This window comes from Mercenaria mercenaria, chromosome 13 (genome assembly GCF_021730395.1).
Source record: "Mercenaria mercenaria strain notata chromosome 13, MADL_Memer_1, whole genome shotgun sequence".
Classification (NCBI taxonomy): Eukaryota; Metazoa; Mollusca; class Bivalvia; order Venerida; family Veneridae; genus Mercenaria; species Mercenaria mercenaria.
Window position 1 is genome coordinate 80,905,580 of NC_069373.1, and position 18,466 is coordinate 80,924,045.

Consider the following 18,466-nt stretch of genomic DNA (forward strand, 5'->3'; position numbering starts at 1 on the left):
CAGTATAAATGCATGATAAATTAATTTAGACAAATTTTTAATAATAACTTGTTTATCACTATTGAGAAGTTCAATAAATTTCACTACATTTGGCCTTCTGTAATAATATGATTTTAAATATGTTTTTCTTATATTCTCATACAATGGGCACACTATGATAAAATGGTATTCGTCTTCTATATCTCTGTTCTGACGAAATATGCAGTATCGCAGATTTCTATCTGTTCTATCTCTAGAGTAACGACATGTTTCAGTTGCTAATGTATGCGAGGATAGTCTTAACCTAGCTAAAGCACTCCTGTATTTAAACAGTAATAAATCTAAATATTTTTCAAATAGAAAACTAGTTTTAAAATTATTTGTACATATCTAATGGTCCACAATCGTTCATACGTTGGCATCAATTCTGCTTAAAAGTATCTAATACACGTTCTTTAGGTGGAATTTATCTAAGTCTACCAACGTTGGATTATTCCATACATAGGAAAAGCCAAAATTGTCTAAAAGACATTTCACTTGGAAAGCCCAATTATTTCTGTTAGTTTTACTCAAGTCAAGTCAAAGTTTATTCGGCAAAAACATATACATGTTCATCGCCAGTTACAATGTGGCGGTACATACACATATTACAGAAAAGTATGAGTCATATATGGTATGAGTGGAATGTACAATCAATTATAAACATATTAAGCATTATGAATAAATATACAAACAAGCAAGAACATTTCATTCATTACAATACTATTAGCATAAAAGTAGCTACCCAACTGCTTCATTTCTTTTAAGCGTTGCGAAGTAAATGTATTTTCCTAAATTTAGAAGCTTACTTCTTTGAGTTAAGCTCATAATAGATTTGAATTTATGAACACTAGGCCATACACAGTAATATTTTGGCAAATACTGTTTCCTTAAATCATAATAAAAAGGACAAACCAATAAGAAATGATATTCATTTTCAATTTGCTGCATATTACATTTTGTACATAATCGCTGACTCCTCTCAATATTTCTGAATCTTCCTTCTTCAATTGCCAACTTATGCGCAGAGCATCTGAATCTAGATAAAGCTGTTCTATATTTTATGTTATCAATATATGATAAGTATTTTTCTTGACAAAAATCATTTTTAAAGACATTATAACTTTCTAATTTTGAAAATGTACTAAGTTCTGAATGCCACTGCTGTAAATAATGATCAAATATTCTTTGTATTACTGCATTTATTTGAACAATACTAATATTATTATTATTCCATAAGTAGGAAAATCCTAGATCAGACAGCAAACTTTTCACATTTTTTGACCAACTATTCACTAATATTCCATTAGCATCGGTTAAAAACATCAATTTATGTAATAAAGAGTTTGGAGATTTCGTAATCCTGTACCAATACTTAATAATTCTAACTTTACGCAGGACTGACAAAGGAAATCTGCCAAATTCACCAAAAACTGCTGAAGTCGTTGTCTGTTGTCGTACACCGAGAATCTGTTTCAAAAATTTGAGATGAATTTTTTCTATATCAGGTGCTTTATGAAATCCCCAAATCTCTGATCCGTAAGACAGAATTGGTAAAATCATGCAATCAAAAAGTTTTACCTTTTCTTCAACATTCAAAGAAACTTTATCAAACAGTGTATTCAAAGAATATAACGCCTTCAATGCTTGGTTAGACAATGATTTTTGAGCTTGAAAATAGTTTCCATTCGACGACAACGTAACACCTAAATATGTAAATATCTTAACAACTTTCAATTGTTCATTATTATAATACAATTCTACATTCTCTAATCTGTTACCAGACTTAAACACCATAACGACTGTTTTATCAACATTTACAGTTATGCCCCATTTGTTACAATAAGTATGCAGTTGGTTAAGTAACAATTGTAGGCCTTCCTTAGAATATGAAAATAAAGCAGTATCGTCTGCAAACAATAAGAGGTATATTTGTAATTCATCCAAGGTGAAGACCTCATTATTATCATTTTGCAAATTTTCATACATGTCATTTACGAAAAAAATAAACAAAAGACGTGAGAGTGGTTCCCCTTGTTTTACGCCCATATAACTGTCAAAATAATCAGAAAGAGACCCATTTGCTTTCACACAGGATTTAACACAATTGTACATACTTCGCAACATAGATACCACTTTGGAAGACACGCCATCTTTTAGCAATTTAAACCAAATACCATTCCTGTATATCATATCAAAACATATTTGGAAATCTATGAACGATGCATAAACCTTTTTCTTTTCATGTTTAATTATTTTATCAATAATAGAACAAAGAGCAAAAATACAGTCTACAGTACTTCTATCTTTTCTAAAGCCGTATTGAAATTCGTTCAGTAATTCATTGTCTTCAGCCCATTTGCGCAGTCGCATATCTAACATTATAGAAAAACTCTTAGAAAATATACTTGTTAGAGTAATGCCCCTATAATTATTTACATCGTTTAAATTGCCCTTTTTAGGTACTGGCACTACAATACCTTTACACCAAGATTCAGGATAGGTGCATGTATTAAATATATGATTGAACAACTTACACAAAACAGGCGCTATGACAGTCTTGTTTTCTATGAATATTTCAGGGATGAGCTTGTCAACACCAGCACTTTTCCCTCTCTTTAAGGAAGAAATGGCCTTTATAACATCATCAACACAAAAATCACAATCTAACTGTTCTACATTTATAACATTTATCTCATCACTACTCAAATTCTCTTCAACATTTATATTTGTGAATACATCATCTTTTGAATAAATATCTTTAAAATGATTATAAAATTGGTCTAGTGATAATTCGTTTTTAACATTTTGTTTTCTCAGTTTCTTAATTTCTTTCCAAAATTTCTGCGGATTTTCACTAGCTAACAAATGCATTTTCTTTTTCTGATTAATATGAAATTTGGTGCGAGCCCGTCTTTTAGCTATTCTGTAGAGACGCCTTTTGGTAACTAGTATTTCCCTATTTTGCTGTGAATTGCATTTAGAATATATTTTATTAGCTTATTTTAAATCGCGCCTTGCATTTTCACACTCTTCATTAAACCATGTACTTTTAAACTTTCTGCTACAATAACCCTTAGAACTATTTATTACTTTAGTTTCCCCAAAAATATTAAACGTTTTACTATACAAAATGTCGGATATTTCTTGTATTCCAGAATCTAACTCTGTCTCAGCCATAATTATGCTGTTAACTATGCTTTCAATGTTACAAATTTCACCTGACATAATTTCTTTGTATATGTTTACTTTATCATCATCCCATTTTAATACATCAACATGAATGCTTTCATCTTTATATGATACTGGCACACACTTCATATATAAATTTAACTCAATCGGCTTATGATGCGAAAAGGTATACAGATCATGTATAATGAAACTACGTACAAAGGGAAACCACTCATGTGATAATAGCACATAGTCGATCAGACTATTACCTGTATTTGATAAAAAGGTAAAATCACCAATACCGGCGTCATTTCCTAGCCGGCCATTTACGATTTTTAAATTAGTGCTGAGACATAAATCTATCAATCTGTTGCCCGAGGAATTAACAGTATTATCCATTGATTTTCGATCAGGTAAATCAACATGATCAATAACGGTTTCATCTTGCTCAATAGATGAAATGTACCGTTCAAAACACTCTGGTTTTTCTTAAATGTCACACTTCTTGCCGCATCTTGCATTAAGGTCGCCAAATATCGACACTTTACCATACTGCGAATAATCTCGCACACCTCTTTCTAATGTCTCAAAGAAACCTATTTCATTCATATTATAGTAAATTGAATTGCTCGGGGGTATATAAACAAAACAAGCAAAAATATCATGTTCATTTTGGAAATAATCTTTGCACAATTTAATCCAAATTAGACCGTTATTGTCTGTTTCAATGATCTTAATACCATGCTTTAACTCAGTTTTATAGAATAGGCACACTCCACCATGGCCTCTTTTGTTTTTAATGGATAAAGATTCGGTTCTAGGTGCTGAAACACACTCATACCCGTCTAAAACAAAACTATCCTTATTACGTTCCCAGGTTTCACTTAAAAAGATAATATCAAAATCATATACAAAATTCAAAAAGTCCTCATCATCAAAGCAAGTCGAAAGACCTTCAATGTTCCACGATAATATGCCAATTTCACACTTTTCTGAAACATCCTATCTGCCATCAGGCATGGTGGAGTCAGACTTGTACAATGCGTTATTAATATACAGTTTATCTCTGACCAGTACTGCCCTCTTACTATGCCCCAACGATAACTTGATATTTACAAACATGACTATAAATAGATTAAAATGGAACATAGGGAATTCAACATTTATCTAAAATGTTACAATCTAAATATTTCCAGGTTTTGTACCAGTTACGAATTAGCTCAGTGGTAAAGCATACAGTCCATATTCAACAGATCTTTTGCGTGTGGGTTCGAAACTCAGCATCAACATTTATTTCTTTTTAAATTTTATTTCACTTTTGCATAAAAATTAAGATTCCTTCATGAGCTCTGTGACAACACGACAGAGAGGTATCGAAAGGCGATATTGCAGATGAGAATAGTTTTTGAGTTTATTACACAACAAAGATGATATTGATTAAATGCATGCACGTAGCCATGCAAATAATGAACATACTAGTGTGTTATATAAAGACATATATACAAATACAAATATGCCCACGGGCAGAATGTCGAGCCCACCAGCACATTTGACCTCTAAGTGCGACCTGGACCTTTGACCTAAGGACCTGCTTCTTACGCATGACACTCCGTCTTATAATGGTGAACATTCATGCCAAGTTTCATCAAAATCCTACCATGCCTGAAGGAGAAATGCTCCGGACAAACTTCAATTTGACCTTTGAGATAGGAACATGGAGTTTGCGCATGACACGCCTTCTCATTGAGTTAAATATTATTGCGAACTCTAAACAAGATTGGTCCATGCATGTCAAAGTTATGGTCCGGACAAAATCGGACAGACGCACGCACGCACATACACAGAAAGTGGCGACTATATCGAGCTCACCGCAAGCGTGATCGACAATAAACCATCAAAGAAAGAAACAAAAATACGGAAGCAAAAATGAAAACGAATAGGAAAAACAAAAACAAAAATCTGAAAAAAAAAACAACAAAACAAACCCTCGTGAGGATTCGAACCCACAAAACGATCCGCTTACACCCAATCATTGTCTGCATTTTATCCCACTGAGCTATGTTGCCATATACTTTTACTGGATATTTGAAATGAAACAAATACTAATATTTGCTTGTCAAGTAATGTGCAAGCATTATGAATGGTTATTTCATCAGTTATCATGAATTAGACTCGTCCTCGCGTTTCGGCGGGAATCACGTTATCATTGGGGATTAGTACCTTCTCGTCGGGCCTGCAACATCTTCGGTACCAGTTCGCGCCTGCGCTCTTGGACTTCCGGTGGGAACTGGTCACTCACGTTATAGGGTGTATGATATAGGTTGACATTTTTCAAAGAGTTTTTAATTTTCAGTTTGGACTGAGAGTCAAATTTGATCACAATTGGGCGGGTTTTCTTTGAATCATACACTCCAATACGATGTGCCCTGTCAATTTTGAGCATTGTTTCAGGATCACTAATATTTAGAACCTAACAAGAAAACATTCATACAATTTGACTAATAAAATATTTGAAGATGAAACAATTTTACCCCGGTACTTTATTATTCGTACAGCATATCTATTTATGTAACAGAAGGACGGACAAACAGCGCTTAATCAATAATGTGCGAATAAGTAGGTCGACAAAGAAAGGTAATGTGTTTCTTAAGCATATGCAACGCCTCCTAGGATTGTTTCCCTTGGCCAATGTAAACAATAACTGCATTCGACGTAAAATTAGGCCAGATCGTTTATATTTTGTATTTGTTTTGTTTTGTATATTTGATAAAATACCTTAGTAGCATTGTTAGATTTTTAACAAGGAGCTGCGTTTTCAAAACGCAAAATCATGCTCCTGGTGTATGTGCAAGTATGCTGGGGTTTTTTTTTTAAGTTTTAAATTAAAAGGTGAACATCATATGAAGGTCGAAGTCATCTATATAAGATAAGTTTGTAGGTATGAACTAAATCGGTCATTAATGCTGGCTGTAGGCGAAAAGGTAAAATCTGGCTCGTACGGACAGACGGACATTTCAATCGCCTGTGTACAACTCGTTTAAATGGGTCAACCGTGTTGTTGTATTTATAAATTTATAGGTTGGTCAGGGCTACGATATGTATTGTATTTTGCCATCAAATATTTCTATAAAATACTTCTTCCCCTTCCGTTTGGATCCGTCCATGTTTACAAACACGTTTGTTTGTTTTATGGACTGTAGTAATTGTTCGTATTTTCAAATATAGAATTTCGGCATAATTATTGTCCTTAATCTTATTTAATCAGCCTAAACGCTACACAAAACTATCTCAATCTAAACAAGTTTCAACACAAAATTTAAATCACTGGCTATGCAATCTGAGAAACAAAAATGTTTGCAAAAGAGAAGATTCGTGTTACGAACTTCAAACCAAATCACAAAAAAACAAAAACAACCTGAACGGCTCTGATTTCATGTTTTTTGTTGTTGTTTTTTTTATCTGGTACTGCGAGGCTAATAACATTGAAACAACTCCCAACATTATGTTGAACAACTACTTTAGGTAGACATAGAAAGAGCATGTACAATTTTTAAATTTAAGATTAAATGCGCGGTTATGTTTTCAATTATTAAACTTTAATTATAAATTCTAGTCGCATTTAACAAAAACGACCGAGTTCTTTTTGTTATACGTCTACAATATTGACAATATTTCAATTTAGAGACTGTAAAATCTGTAAAATTGATTTTTGATAAGTCTACAAGCATCTAAAATGAGTATTCGTGCATCTTTGCAACTAGATTTTGAATGCATTATGTATATAATAGTAAGAACTATAATCTTACTGACATTTTACTACTACTGATAGAAATGAAAGAATTTCTTTCAAACCTGTTTGATCATAATTGATACCTCAACTGCATTTGAAACAATAAAAAAAAAACACTTTATATACTTACTTAAGCATATTTTCTTAAAAAAAAAAAAAAAAAAAAATACACGAATTTCAGTATTTTCTGATATAATGAATGAAGTCTTGTCGTTTCGTGTATTGTGGTATTCGAAAGATGACCCATAATAGTAACGTGTTTATTTCAAATGTTACAAAAGGGTTTTCTAAATGTGGCCCAATAAGATTACTTTTCGTACTAACTGATAATATTATCGGTCAAAGTGGTATACTTTTAAACACGCAATCAATCATTTAATGTTGGCTGAAAAGTACAGCGGGTTGTTAGTCCATTTCGTAAATAAGTCATTTTTATTTCGGACCATTAACAAGGTAACACCACTTTCACCGGTAATCCACAAGAATTTTTACATAATTTTCCATTTTAACTATTATATTTCAAGTGATTTTAGAATGTCTGTTTGTTAGAGTGTTTTTAAACGGTCAAATATGCACAACGTTAAGAAGATAAAGTACACATATCCTGTAACTACGTTACGTTAATTTAAAGCTAAATTGTAGTTTAAAACGTATATTTACATGCACTTTATGTATGCGCTTCCTTTTTTCTTTAAAACAGTTACAACGAGAAATTTCACCTAGTACATTATAAATACACTAGAGACTGTACAGGGTGTGTGTCTGTTATTTTCTTTTGTTCAATAGGCCCATCCGTATTTGCGGAAGATTTCTATATATGTCTTACCAAAAAAAAAAAAAAAAAACACACACACAAAAAACAACATTTAACGAGTTCTGCGAATGACAGTTATAAATAGAGCAATTTTAGGAAACAGGAAGTAGTTAAAAATTTCCTGTCATGTGACCTCTTCCTAATAATCATAACGTAAACAAAAATAAAAATGTAAATGACCAGATTTGGGGGAATTAACTACACGGTTACGTTCAGATTATTAACTGTATCTTATACTGTAGTTATAAGGTGTATATCAATTCATTTTGATTAATTTTAACATTTAGAATAAAGCCTATTTGGTTTATTTTGAAATACTTTAATTACATATTTTTATGACAATCAATTAATACAAATGTGAATTTTTAATTTTTCTTGTTGAGCTTATGGGCCATATATAGCTGATAAATTTAGAAAATGTTTTACATATTTTTGAATGCGTTCTCGTAATGTAGAAACTAATTTGTAATGTTTTCTGCAGATCTATGACATGGACGTATACTTCTGTAACATGTTACAAATATAAATGAATCTTTTTGTTGTCCAGCATAATAAATCTCGGTATCAGTATTTGTTCTAGACTGGTCACAGTCCTTACATTTGCCAGTCATGGTCTCCTCTTATATTTTATGTTAAATTACTTCCCTTCATAGTTACAATACGGTTAACTTCTGCTGCCGAATGTAAGTACAGCCAGATATTCAAGGAGCAGTCTATAAATGAAAGCTATCTGGGAACATTATAAATTATCCTTGAAATCAAATGCTATACAAAACTTACATTTTCGTTTTTGTAAAATGTAATGTATTTTTTTATTATACGTACACTGTTGTATGTTTCCGTAACATATGTTGCCAATTTTCATAAAAACCTTTGAAGCTGAAATATTTTACTGAAAAATAGAAGAATAAAAATTGCTCAAATATCATTGTTCTGTGAACTATAAAGAAAATGGTACAAAGAGTGATTACTATACTTTTTGTACTTTCAGTTTCTCATATATTTGTTTGGACCAAATTCTGGAGCGGACAAAATTAGTTCATCAGGTCACGCAATTTTTGTTTTCGGGAAAACGGTCATGTTTCTTATATATGAAAATAGAAAACAATACAAAAATATTTCCTTTTCTTACTGATTGTTTAATCTGGTTGTTAAAACTGGCCCAGTTTCACATTTTCCTTTTTATCTGATGAAAAGGTTATCTTACTCACAACACTGTAAAATCTATGTTAGTTTTCGGTCTCCATAAACACTGAAACGTTATAGAAGGCTCATAATACAGCTGTGAGAACCAAGGGAGCATGCAGTCCGTTCCGCTCAACTTTGTGAATGCGAACAAACTTAAATTTGTGAGCGAACTCGGTTTCATTCTGTCTATTTCACTATAACTTATGACGACATGTGTTTGTTTCGGTTATTTATTTATTTCAAATGAATCTAAGTAATCACGGATCCATCAAACTTTTTACAGCAGCTGGAAGGCTGTTAAAGTTTGATTATGGTGGAACCGTGGTTTAAAAGAGGACCTTTTTTCATTCCCAAATGAAAAAAGGCCCTCTTCGAAATTTCTTTTACTATTGAATATTAAAGGCCACATCTCAGTCGGGGTAAATATGGCTACACAACTATTGTTTTTAACATGTTATCAGAAATATACTATTTTTTTCATAAAGTTTTAACTTTAGCCCAGCAAAGTAAAGTGTTGAACTATAGACCGGTCAGTAGCACAGACTATGGACCGGCGATTTGTATAAGGTGTCATGTAATAAAAATATTCATCACAGTACTTGACAATACTTGAAGCGGTCAAGTTTAAGACTAAACATTGCATTGATGTGTTACAGTCCAAATATTTCCCTTAATTTAACTTCTTCATCTAACTTTATCAAATTAAAACACAACACAACTTGCATTTCAAATTCAATTTGTAATTTGTAAATATAGCACTTGGGTGACCGTATGAATACACAATGTCATGGCTGATAAGTACTGTTAAATATCTTCATAAAATTTATTTTTCAACAGAAACGGGGTGTGTCGTTCCACGAAATGCGCACGAATCACAACAAGAAACAGGAAATGAAATAAGTACATCCGCATTCCGCGCCGGTAAACATTTAGGTGGGAAACCGAGAGAATATACGATCTGTGGTTCCTGGAAGTTATAAAGCAAACTAGTATCTGCAAGCCGTGAAATTTATTCTCAAGTACAAATTATGAATTTATTGAGTGGCTTGCCGGTCAAGTCAAAACTAGTTTCGATACATGACATCAGAAATAAATTTTCATTTTTTTTTCACAAAGTATTGCCTAGCCCAACCAAATTAAGTGTGTAGCAATAAATCGGTCAATAGCATGAAATATGAACCGGCGATTATACAAGATTGCGTATATTAAATTACTTTATCAGTATCAGTGAATTATTGAAAAACTTAACACGGAAATGTATGGTAATTTCATGGCAATAAAAGATAAATAATTTTATTTCGCTAGTTGCTAGTTTGATTAGAATAATTTAAAAGATTATTTGTTTGATTTTTATGATGCAAAATCAAAATATAGGTCCAACCATGACGACGGTATACTATTTTTACTCTGTCCGTCGGCGGAAGAGGTAGAGCTTTTGGCAGAAAAAACAGCTTCCCAACAATAACTGGACTATCCTTTAGAATGGGACTGCCAAACGCCATAGGCTATAATGTGCTCTAAAGTTTCGGGGGTAAGTAGGCTGAAGGTCAAATGTAACAGTAACCTAAAGGTTTGTACAAGAGCTCCGCAAAGCGGGACAATTTGAGCCTTTTAGATCAAAGGAGGTACTGCGCCACGACGAAGGTGGTGCCATTTATCCAAGATAAGTTAATATTTTATTTGGCAAATAATACCACTCATCAAATTAGTATTCCCAGTGCATTTTACCTCACCTAATTACCAGCCAGCACATCTTGTATTCAGTGTCATATGTGCACAAGGAAGTAACTTTAAAAAGAAAATTGATGTGTGTAGGAGGTCAATGTAGCTATGGGTTCAGTTTGGGGACGGGAAGGACTTGTGCGGCGGCGGTAATTGGATACTAAGGCAAAAGAAACTAAAAACGAGAAAAGAACTTCTGTAGCTGTGTGGGATGGGGGTTAATGTGGTGGTAATTTGGTGGGAGTAATGTTGATTGCTGTATCCGGCACATCGTTGCATCATCAACTATTTGAATTCCAAGTTTCAAGTCAATATCTTAAGTTGTTATGAAATTATGCTATGGACCTTATTTCATATAATAGCTCAGTTTGTGACATCAACCTATGCCCTATCGACCCGATTCACTCTGCATATTTTTCTGATCAATAACCGGAGAAGTCGTCAAACTTCGATGCTGCTAATTAAAGACCTCTTATCTTTTGGGGGTTCAGGAGGTCAACGTGGTAACCTTGACACTTAAAAAAGATTTCAGTCAACAACAGGAGATACAGTGCATTCAAAGATCAATGGGAACGGTTACTACCCGATGATTAGATGGTTTAAACAAAACACAATAATTTGATGTTATGACTTGACGGCAATTCTTTAAAGTCCTAAACACGGTACATTTTGACTACATAAGTACATTAAACCTAAACAACGATATATTTGCAAATTCCGAACCGATTCACTCAATTCTTTTCAGTAGGCTGCCATTTTGACTTCCGGGCTATGCCTATTATAAAATGATATAGTGTTATTTCTAGAGCTCAAAAAGTGCAGGGTGCTGCCTAAAAGGGACAGGGTGTTGCCAAAAAGGGGCAGGGTGCTGTTTTTAAACAGGAAAGTTACCGTAGCAGTAATTACATTTCTAAATGTTTATAATAATATATTCATTACATTTATGATTATTGCGTACTTATCACAGAATAAAGTGGTAAATGATATCTTCCCAAAACCAGTAACTGGGATGAGATGAAAATGTAACAGGTAATAATATGTATATGGATGCCACCAATAGTATATGTGTCGGAACTGGTTTAAACTGTATTCATTTCCACAATTATAATTATATTTGTAAACACGAGTAGTGCATTTAAGTTAACAAAGTTTGATAAAAAACATACATCAATCAAAATAGTACAAACAAACAAAGAAAATATTAATCGAATGGATTGGAAAACAAGTTACTTAAAATTTATATGAATTCCGCTCCATAATAAAACAGAGGTTAAATGAAGAATGATAACTAGACTGTGTAAGTATGTGTGTCGTGTTGTATGAATCGAAATATGAATGTAAAAAATATATGTATAATACGAAGTTTTTTCTTAGAATGAGGAATGAAAGAATTAACGAGCATGTTTGTCTCTCGTTGTCGTTTGGGGGTGGGAGAGGGAAGGTGTGTGTGTGGGGGGGGGGGGGGGGAAGAGAGATGGAGGGATATGGATTGCGCAGCTCATGCATTGAATCTATTTGATGAAATGATGAATCGTTGTACTTCAGCAAATAGGGACATATTATGTTGATATGATAGATATTCATCGCCATACAGTAGATTGTTAAGAGTTGGAGGGCATTGGATATTGGAAAATATGTCGGTTCGAAGATTTTGGTATTTTCGACAATGTAGCAGATAATGGTCGACCGTTTCTATCTCACCACAATCACATCTAGCAGTGTTTGCGAGTCCTCGGCTGTTGAGGTCATGGTTAAGGGAGCTACATCCCAGACGTAGCCGAGCATGAAGAATTTGGCCTTTTCTGGATACGATTTTAAATAATGGATTTGATTTTGGTAATTTGAAATGTTGAGGAAGTAAGTTCCAGTCGTGTATTGTGTTTGGAAGAAAGGAAGAGCTGTATAAATGTGATTGGCAAAAGATATTTCTGATATTTCTTTGGTTATATCTAGTATTGATATTGTGTTGGTTTTCAGGAATTAGAATTTTCGTCGTGCCGTCAGAGGTTCCCAACCAAGATCGAGTAAGAGTTTCTGGATGTTACAGAGTTTTGTGGCACCGGTTACTATACGAGCAGCCTCGTTCTGGACAGCCTCGATTTCATTCTTTAGGGCTTCTGTACAGTTGTCCCAAACATCAGAATATTCCAAGATTGGACGAATAAATAAAAGTACATTCGTTCGAGACTATGTTGATTCAGTAGAAATTGAAGGGATCTCATAATTCCAATTCGTTGCCAAGCATTTTTCAAAGTGATAGATATATGTGAGGACCATTTTAGATCCGAGGAGAAGGTGAGACCAAGATGTTTGTGTTCAGTCACTTCAGTGATTGGTATATTCTTCATACATATTTGGGAATGATTCGGTTTGGAGAGTTTTCTTGAAAAGAGCATGGATTCTGTTTCTAATTGGTTGAATGTAACAAGCCATGCTTTGGACCAAGAGTGGATAGTTTCAAGATCAGAGTTCAGAATGGAACTAGCTAAAGCTGGATCATCTATGGTGATATAAAGACTGGTTTCATCTGCAAAAAGGCGGATTTTAGAACCGATATTTGAAACAATGTCGTTTAAGTGAGTAAAGAATATCAAAGGTCCTAGAATAGATCCTTGCGGGACACCAGGGTTAATGGTCGACCAAGAGGAAGATTTGCGTACACAACTCGCTGATTACGCGAGGAAAGGTACCAGGATAGCCAATTCAGCAGTAAGCCCTTAATACCGAGAGAAGATAGCTTATGAAGAAGTCCGCGATGTCACACGCTATCGAAGGCCTTCGAAACGTCACAAAACACTGCTCGAACTTCTTTGCCGTTATCGAGAGCATTGCAGATATCGTTATGAAGATAGACCAGTTGGTTCACTGTAGAGTCACTGTGTACAAAAAAGTACAGAACAAGACAATGAGGAGAAGTTTGGAATGATTTAGGTCTGATAGTATATTTCTGTATTTTTCAAATGTCACCAGATACTTATGAAACTTGTTCATGTTCGTCAGATATGTCTGTGTGATGGAAATATGCAGAAAACCGCTGACCAATACTAATATAAGTTTGTCAAAGCCCAAGTGTCTGTGGCATCGAGAGCTTAGCACAGAACTATTATTACTGTATATAATTAAAGAACAAGATACAATAGTTTCGCGCTCGTTAAAGAAACTAACCAAAAACAATATAGTTTTGACGATACTGTCCCCCAAACTTTCGAATAGTTACAACATGCATCTGAACTGACATACTTTTCTACTTTCACTTTCGTTTATAAGTGAACCCACATACAAACTATGTAATTTAGCATTTTAAATTGCCCCCTTTTTTCTAATCGTTTTAAACGAGATCTCTTACCTTTTGTCTAAAGGGTTTAATTTCAAAGAAAAAATATAGGGAATTTTCCACTGTTTTGCTGTGTGCCATTGTAAGCAAGCATGCAATAAAGAAAAACACAAATATTAAAACATAGATCGTTGAGAAACGAGTATCAATCCGTTACTAGTAAAACTGTTGCACTGAAAGTTATCTACTCCAAATACACGGTGTATACCCATATCGGATCCCTCTCTGTAGAAAATGAGAAAACGGATCCCTCTCTGTTCGCGCACAGGTCACTCTCTGTGCTAAACAATGAACTCCAACGTCAATCAGCTCGGAAAATCAAATATTTCGTCCTAAACACATTTTTGTGCATGAAAACATATGGCCCACGGAATGGCGTAGCTATATACCATTGCTTTTTTATTGTTACCTTTGTTTTATTAGTTGACACAAGTCCAAACGAAGATGGAATATAGCCGGAGGTACTGGCTTGGATGAACCTCGTGCGATGTTTATGAAACTTATGTACAACTTACCTTGAATATAGCAAATATCTAGCACCTTAGATGTGAAGCCGTTGATTCTATCTTATTTGGAAATACACAATATGTGGATATTTTCATCACATTTCCTTAAAAACGCTCTACTTTCGATTTCGTTAATGCACGGGATCCCTCTCAGTCGGCTCAATTTTGCCTCACAGGATCCCTCTTGACTCTCAACACATGCACGGCACGGGAACCCTCTCGGACACAATTATTTTTCTATCGGCACAGTAGGGCGTTTGTAAGGAAACATGATGAAAATATCCACATAAAGTGTGTTTACAAGTAAGATGGGAATAATGACTTCACATCTAAGGTACCAGATATTTGCTATATTTAAGAAAGTCGTTTTTAAGTTTCATAAACATCGCACGATGTTCATCCAAGCCAGTATCCTCCGTCTACATTACATCTTCGTTTGGACTTGTGTGAACTGATAAAACAAATGTAACGATAAAAAGCAATGGTATATAGCTACGTCATTCCGTGGGCCATATGTGTTTATGCACAAAATTGTGTTTGGGACAAAATATTTGATTTTCCGAGCGGACTTACGTTGGAGTTCATTGTTTAGCACAGAGTGTCCTGTGCGCGAACAGAGAGGGATCCGTTTTCACATTTACACTACTAATACGATCGAGTGAAAGTACACATAAAACGCATAACTGTATTGTCTTTGTTTTCACGAAACCTGCCATACTGATGTTTATTAAATAAAAAAAGTATTATGTGTATGTACAAACTTACATCAAACTTTTTGAACACAGTTCTAAGTCCAATACTGGGTTATGGCAAATATCTAAAACAAAAGTAAAATAACTCTGGATTTTTCTTGTTTCTTTTCATATTTACAGAAAATGATTGACCACTCCCCGTTATCTTATTCAAGCGGAACGTCCACGCTTGTCTTTAACTATTTCTTTAGTAATTAAAATGAAGTTCAAATTTGATACAGATAGAATATGTACAGATTATTTGAAAGTTTACAAGTTTATTCAATAAGCTCTCAGTTTGTATACATACAAAACATGAGATAAATACAAGATTTCAAAGAAAACATTACATTTATATTTATTTTTCTAACAGTATTCGCTATTGGTGTAATAAAGATACATTCATTATGTTTGTTCCATCTAACTCGGCTTATCAGCAGAGATACTGCTAAAATAGAAATAAAAAACTTAAGAATTATAAATAACTGAAACCTTGTTGGTCCGCATTGTAAGTAATAAAACTAGGTACTGACGTGTGCTTTTGTAACAAAAACCCTTTAAATAGATTTTTGATATCGTACAGTTACTTTAAAAAGACACTTAAAACTGGCGAATGTGACTTCACAGATGACGCTGGACTTCAAATGAAGAAAAAACTTTTAATAATATTTTACTACACACTCTAAAAATGATATTACCACTGCCTTGAAAAAAGTATCCTCTGAATTCATATGATAAATACTTATTGACTTGCTTGACGGTCTCCATCTATTAAATACTAATTAAATTGCTTGCCAGTCAAGAGTCAAAACTATTTATAAAAATAACCTCAACTTAAGCTCTGCATACACATTTATTTGTAGCTCACCGTAGTGACAAAGTGAGCTTTTGTGGTCCGTCCGTCGTGAGAACACATTTTGCAATTGATTTTAAACTTGCATAAAACTTGTACTGGCAGAATATGTCGGTTCCTTTCGAAAACGGTTTATAGTTTGAGTTGATACAAACTTGCAAACTATCTTTAACAAAAATAGATCATGGATTCCATGATGAATTCGTCAGATCTATTTAATCATAGGTTCTGGAGTTATGGCCCCTGATTGACCCATGAAAGAGCCAGAATTTGTTAATTTTTGCCTTGTGAACATGATAGAAGTGACATTTTACATTTGATCTTAACCACACTTACAAGCAACTTTAGTCACAAAAAGATCTCGGTTCTTTTCGAAAACTGGCTAGATTTCATCAAGGGTTCTAGACTTACTGCCCCTAAAAGTGGTAAAAGTTTCTATTTTGGCCCTTTCAGCCATATAGAGGTTTCATTTATGCTTTGATCCAAACTTGCATAGAATATTTATCTTGATGATCTCTAGGCCAAGTTCAAGACTAGGTTATGTGGAGTCAAAAACTAGGTCACCCGGTCAAATAAAAGGATAAGCTTGTTAACACTCTAGATGGCATATATGACCCTATCTTCGTGAAACTTGGTCAGACTCTTGATGATTCCTAGGCCAAATTCGAAATTGGGTCATGTGGAGTCTAAAACTAGGTCACCACGCAAATAAAAGGAAAAGCACACACACACTTAGTATGTTAGTATGTCTACTGCATAGAGGAAAAAATAGGTACACAAGAGAGTCATAATGATTGTTCATCGCCATCTCAAATAGGTAAAACTTTTGACACTAGTGTCATCCAAGAGACACTTCTTTCAAATGACTAAGTACTGGTCCTATGATTCAGACGAGAGGATGTTTAAAGTTTCCATAAAGTTAAATTATCCCCGTCCACCAGTCATTTATACACACGGTCATCCTAAAATCGATCAAAGGAACATGTTTGTTTTATTAATGTCAGGAATGTACCAATGGTTTAAAAAATTTGACGATTTTCTACATTCAGCTTGGAGGGCCTAATGTCAATGATGATCATCAGTAGTTTCAGACATGTTTTATAGTTTCCAATAAATGCATAGAGGGTCAGGTAACCATGTTCACCGGTTGCTTTCTTTTTTGTTGATAAATAATATCATTGGAATAATTTGAATAATCTGGAACGAAAGTTGTTCAAGAAACATTTGTGGGAAATTATTTTGAATCGGAGCAAACAGTTTAGGATAAAATGTTGTTCTATAAGCTACGAGTTTGACAAATGGAAATAATACGTGCACACTTAGTAAAAGATCATCCACGAAACATGTTTATTTTTAATCCGAGAGAGCAATTTCTGACTAGATTTTTAAAAGTTCATGCGATCTTCTATGTCTATGACCACTGTTTAGGTATAAATCTTATCATTAGTGTTTTCTTTAATCTGACTTACTGATCGTGTTTTTTCATGAACTTGATATCTAGACAGAGAACAATGCAATGATAAACTTTTACACTTAATTTAACCTTATTTACAGCAAATACAACTGCAGATTTTTCTATCTACTGGATACATTTTTCAGATATATGTAATATCTTACTGTATACTCTTGTGTCACTTTGTGATTTGAGTTTGATAAAGGTAATGTTGTTGTTGTTGTTGTTGATGATACTGTCGCCGTGTCACTGAACGATGATAATATCAATGTTGATAACTTAAAATATCTATCAATGTTGCCAAATCAATATTCGTATATCCAAAAAGCACAAATAAATCGCATTGCAGAATCCTTAACTGCTGTATATTTTACAGGCGAAAAATTTACGAAAATCATTTATTGACTGTGTTGTAAGCTTACATAGAATATTCATATTGATTTTGTTCTGAAAAAAAAATGAAATTCCATTTTTTTTTCAAATGCTTTCTTTTAAAAAAATGTATAATAAATACAGTTTACCATTTTGAATAATTTGGATAAATTGTTGAGTTGCCTTAGAAGACAAATGAATTCGTTTTCGAAAGACAGCTGCTGTACCATCGCGTTTTCACCATCGTGCCATCGCGTTATCATCATCGTACCATCGTGGTTTCACCATCGTACGATCGCGTTTTCACCATCGTACCACCGCGTTTTCATCATCGTGCCATCGCGTTATCATCATCGTACCATCGTGGTTTCACCATCGTACCATCGCGTTTTCACCATCGTGCCATCGCGTTATCATCATCGTACCATCGTGGTTTCACCATCGTACCATCGCGTTTTCACCATCGTGCCATCGCGTTATCATCATCGTACCATCGTGGTTTCACCATCGTACC

General features: G+C 34.0%; 1 protein-coding gene across 1 annotated transcript in view; it reads right to left on the bottom strand.

Annotated features, from left to right (window-relative positions):
- The window catches only part of LOC123528572 (serine/threonine-protein kinase TBK1-like), a 68,379-nt gene that overhangs the window by 27,095 nt on the left and 22,818 nt on the right, over positions 1–18,466 (bottom strand). The window lies entirely within an intron of this gene.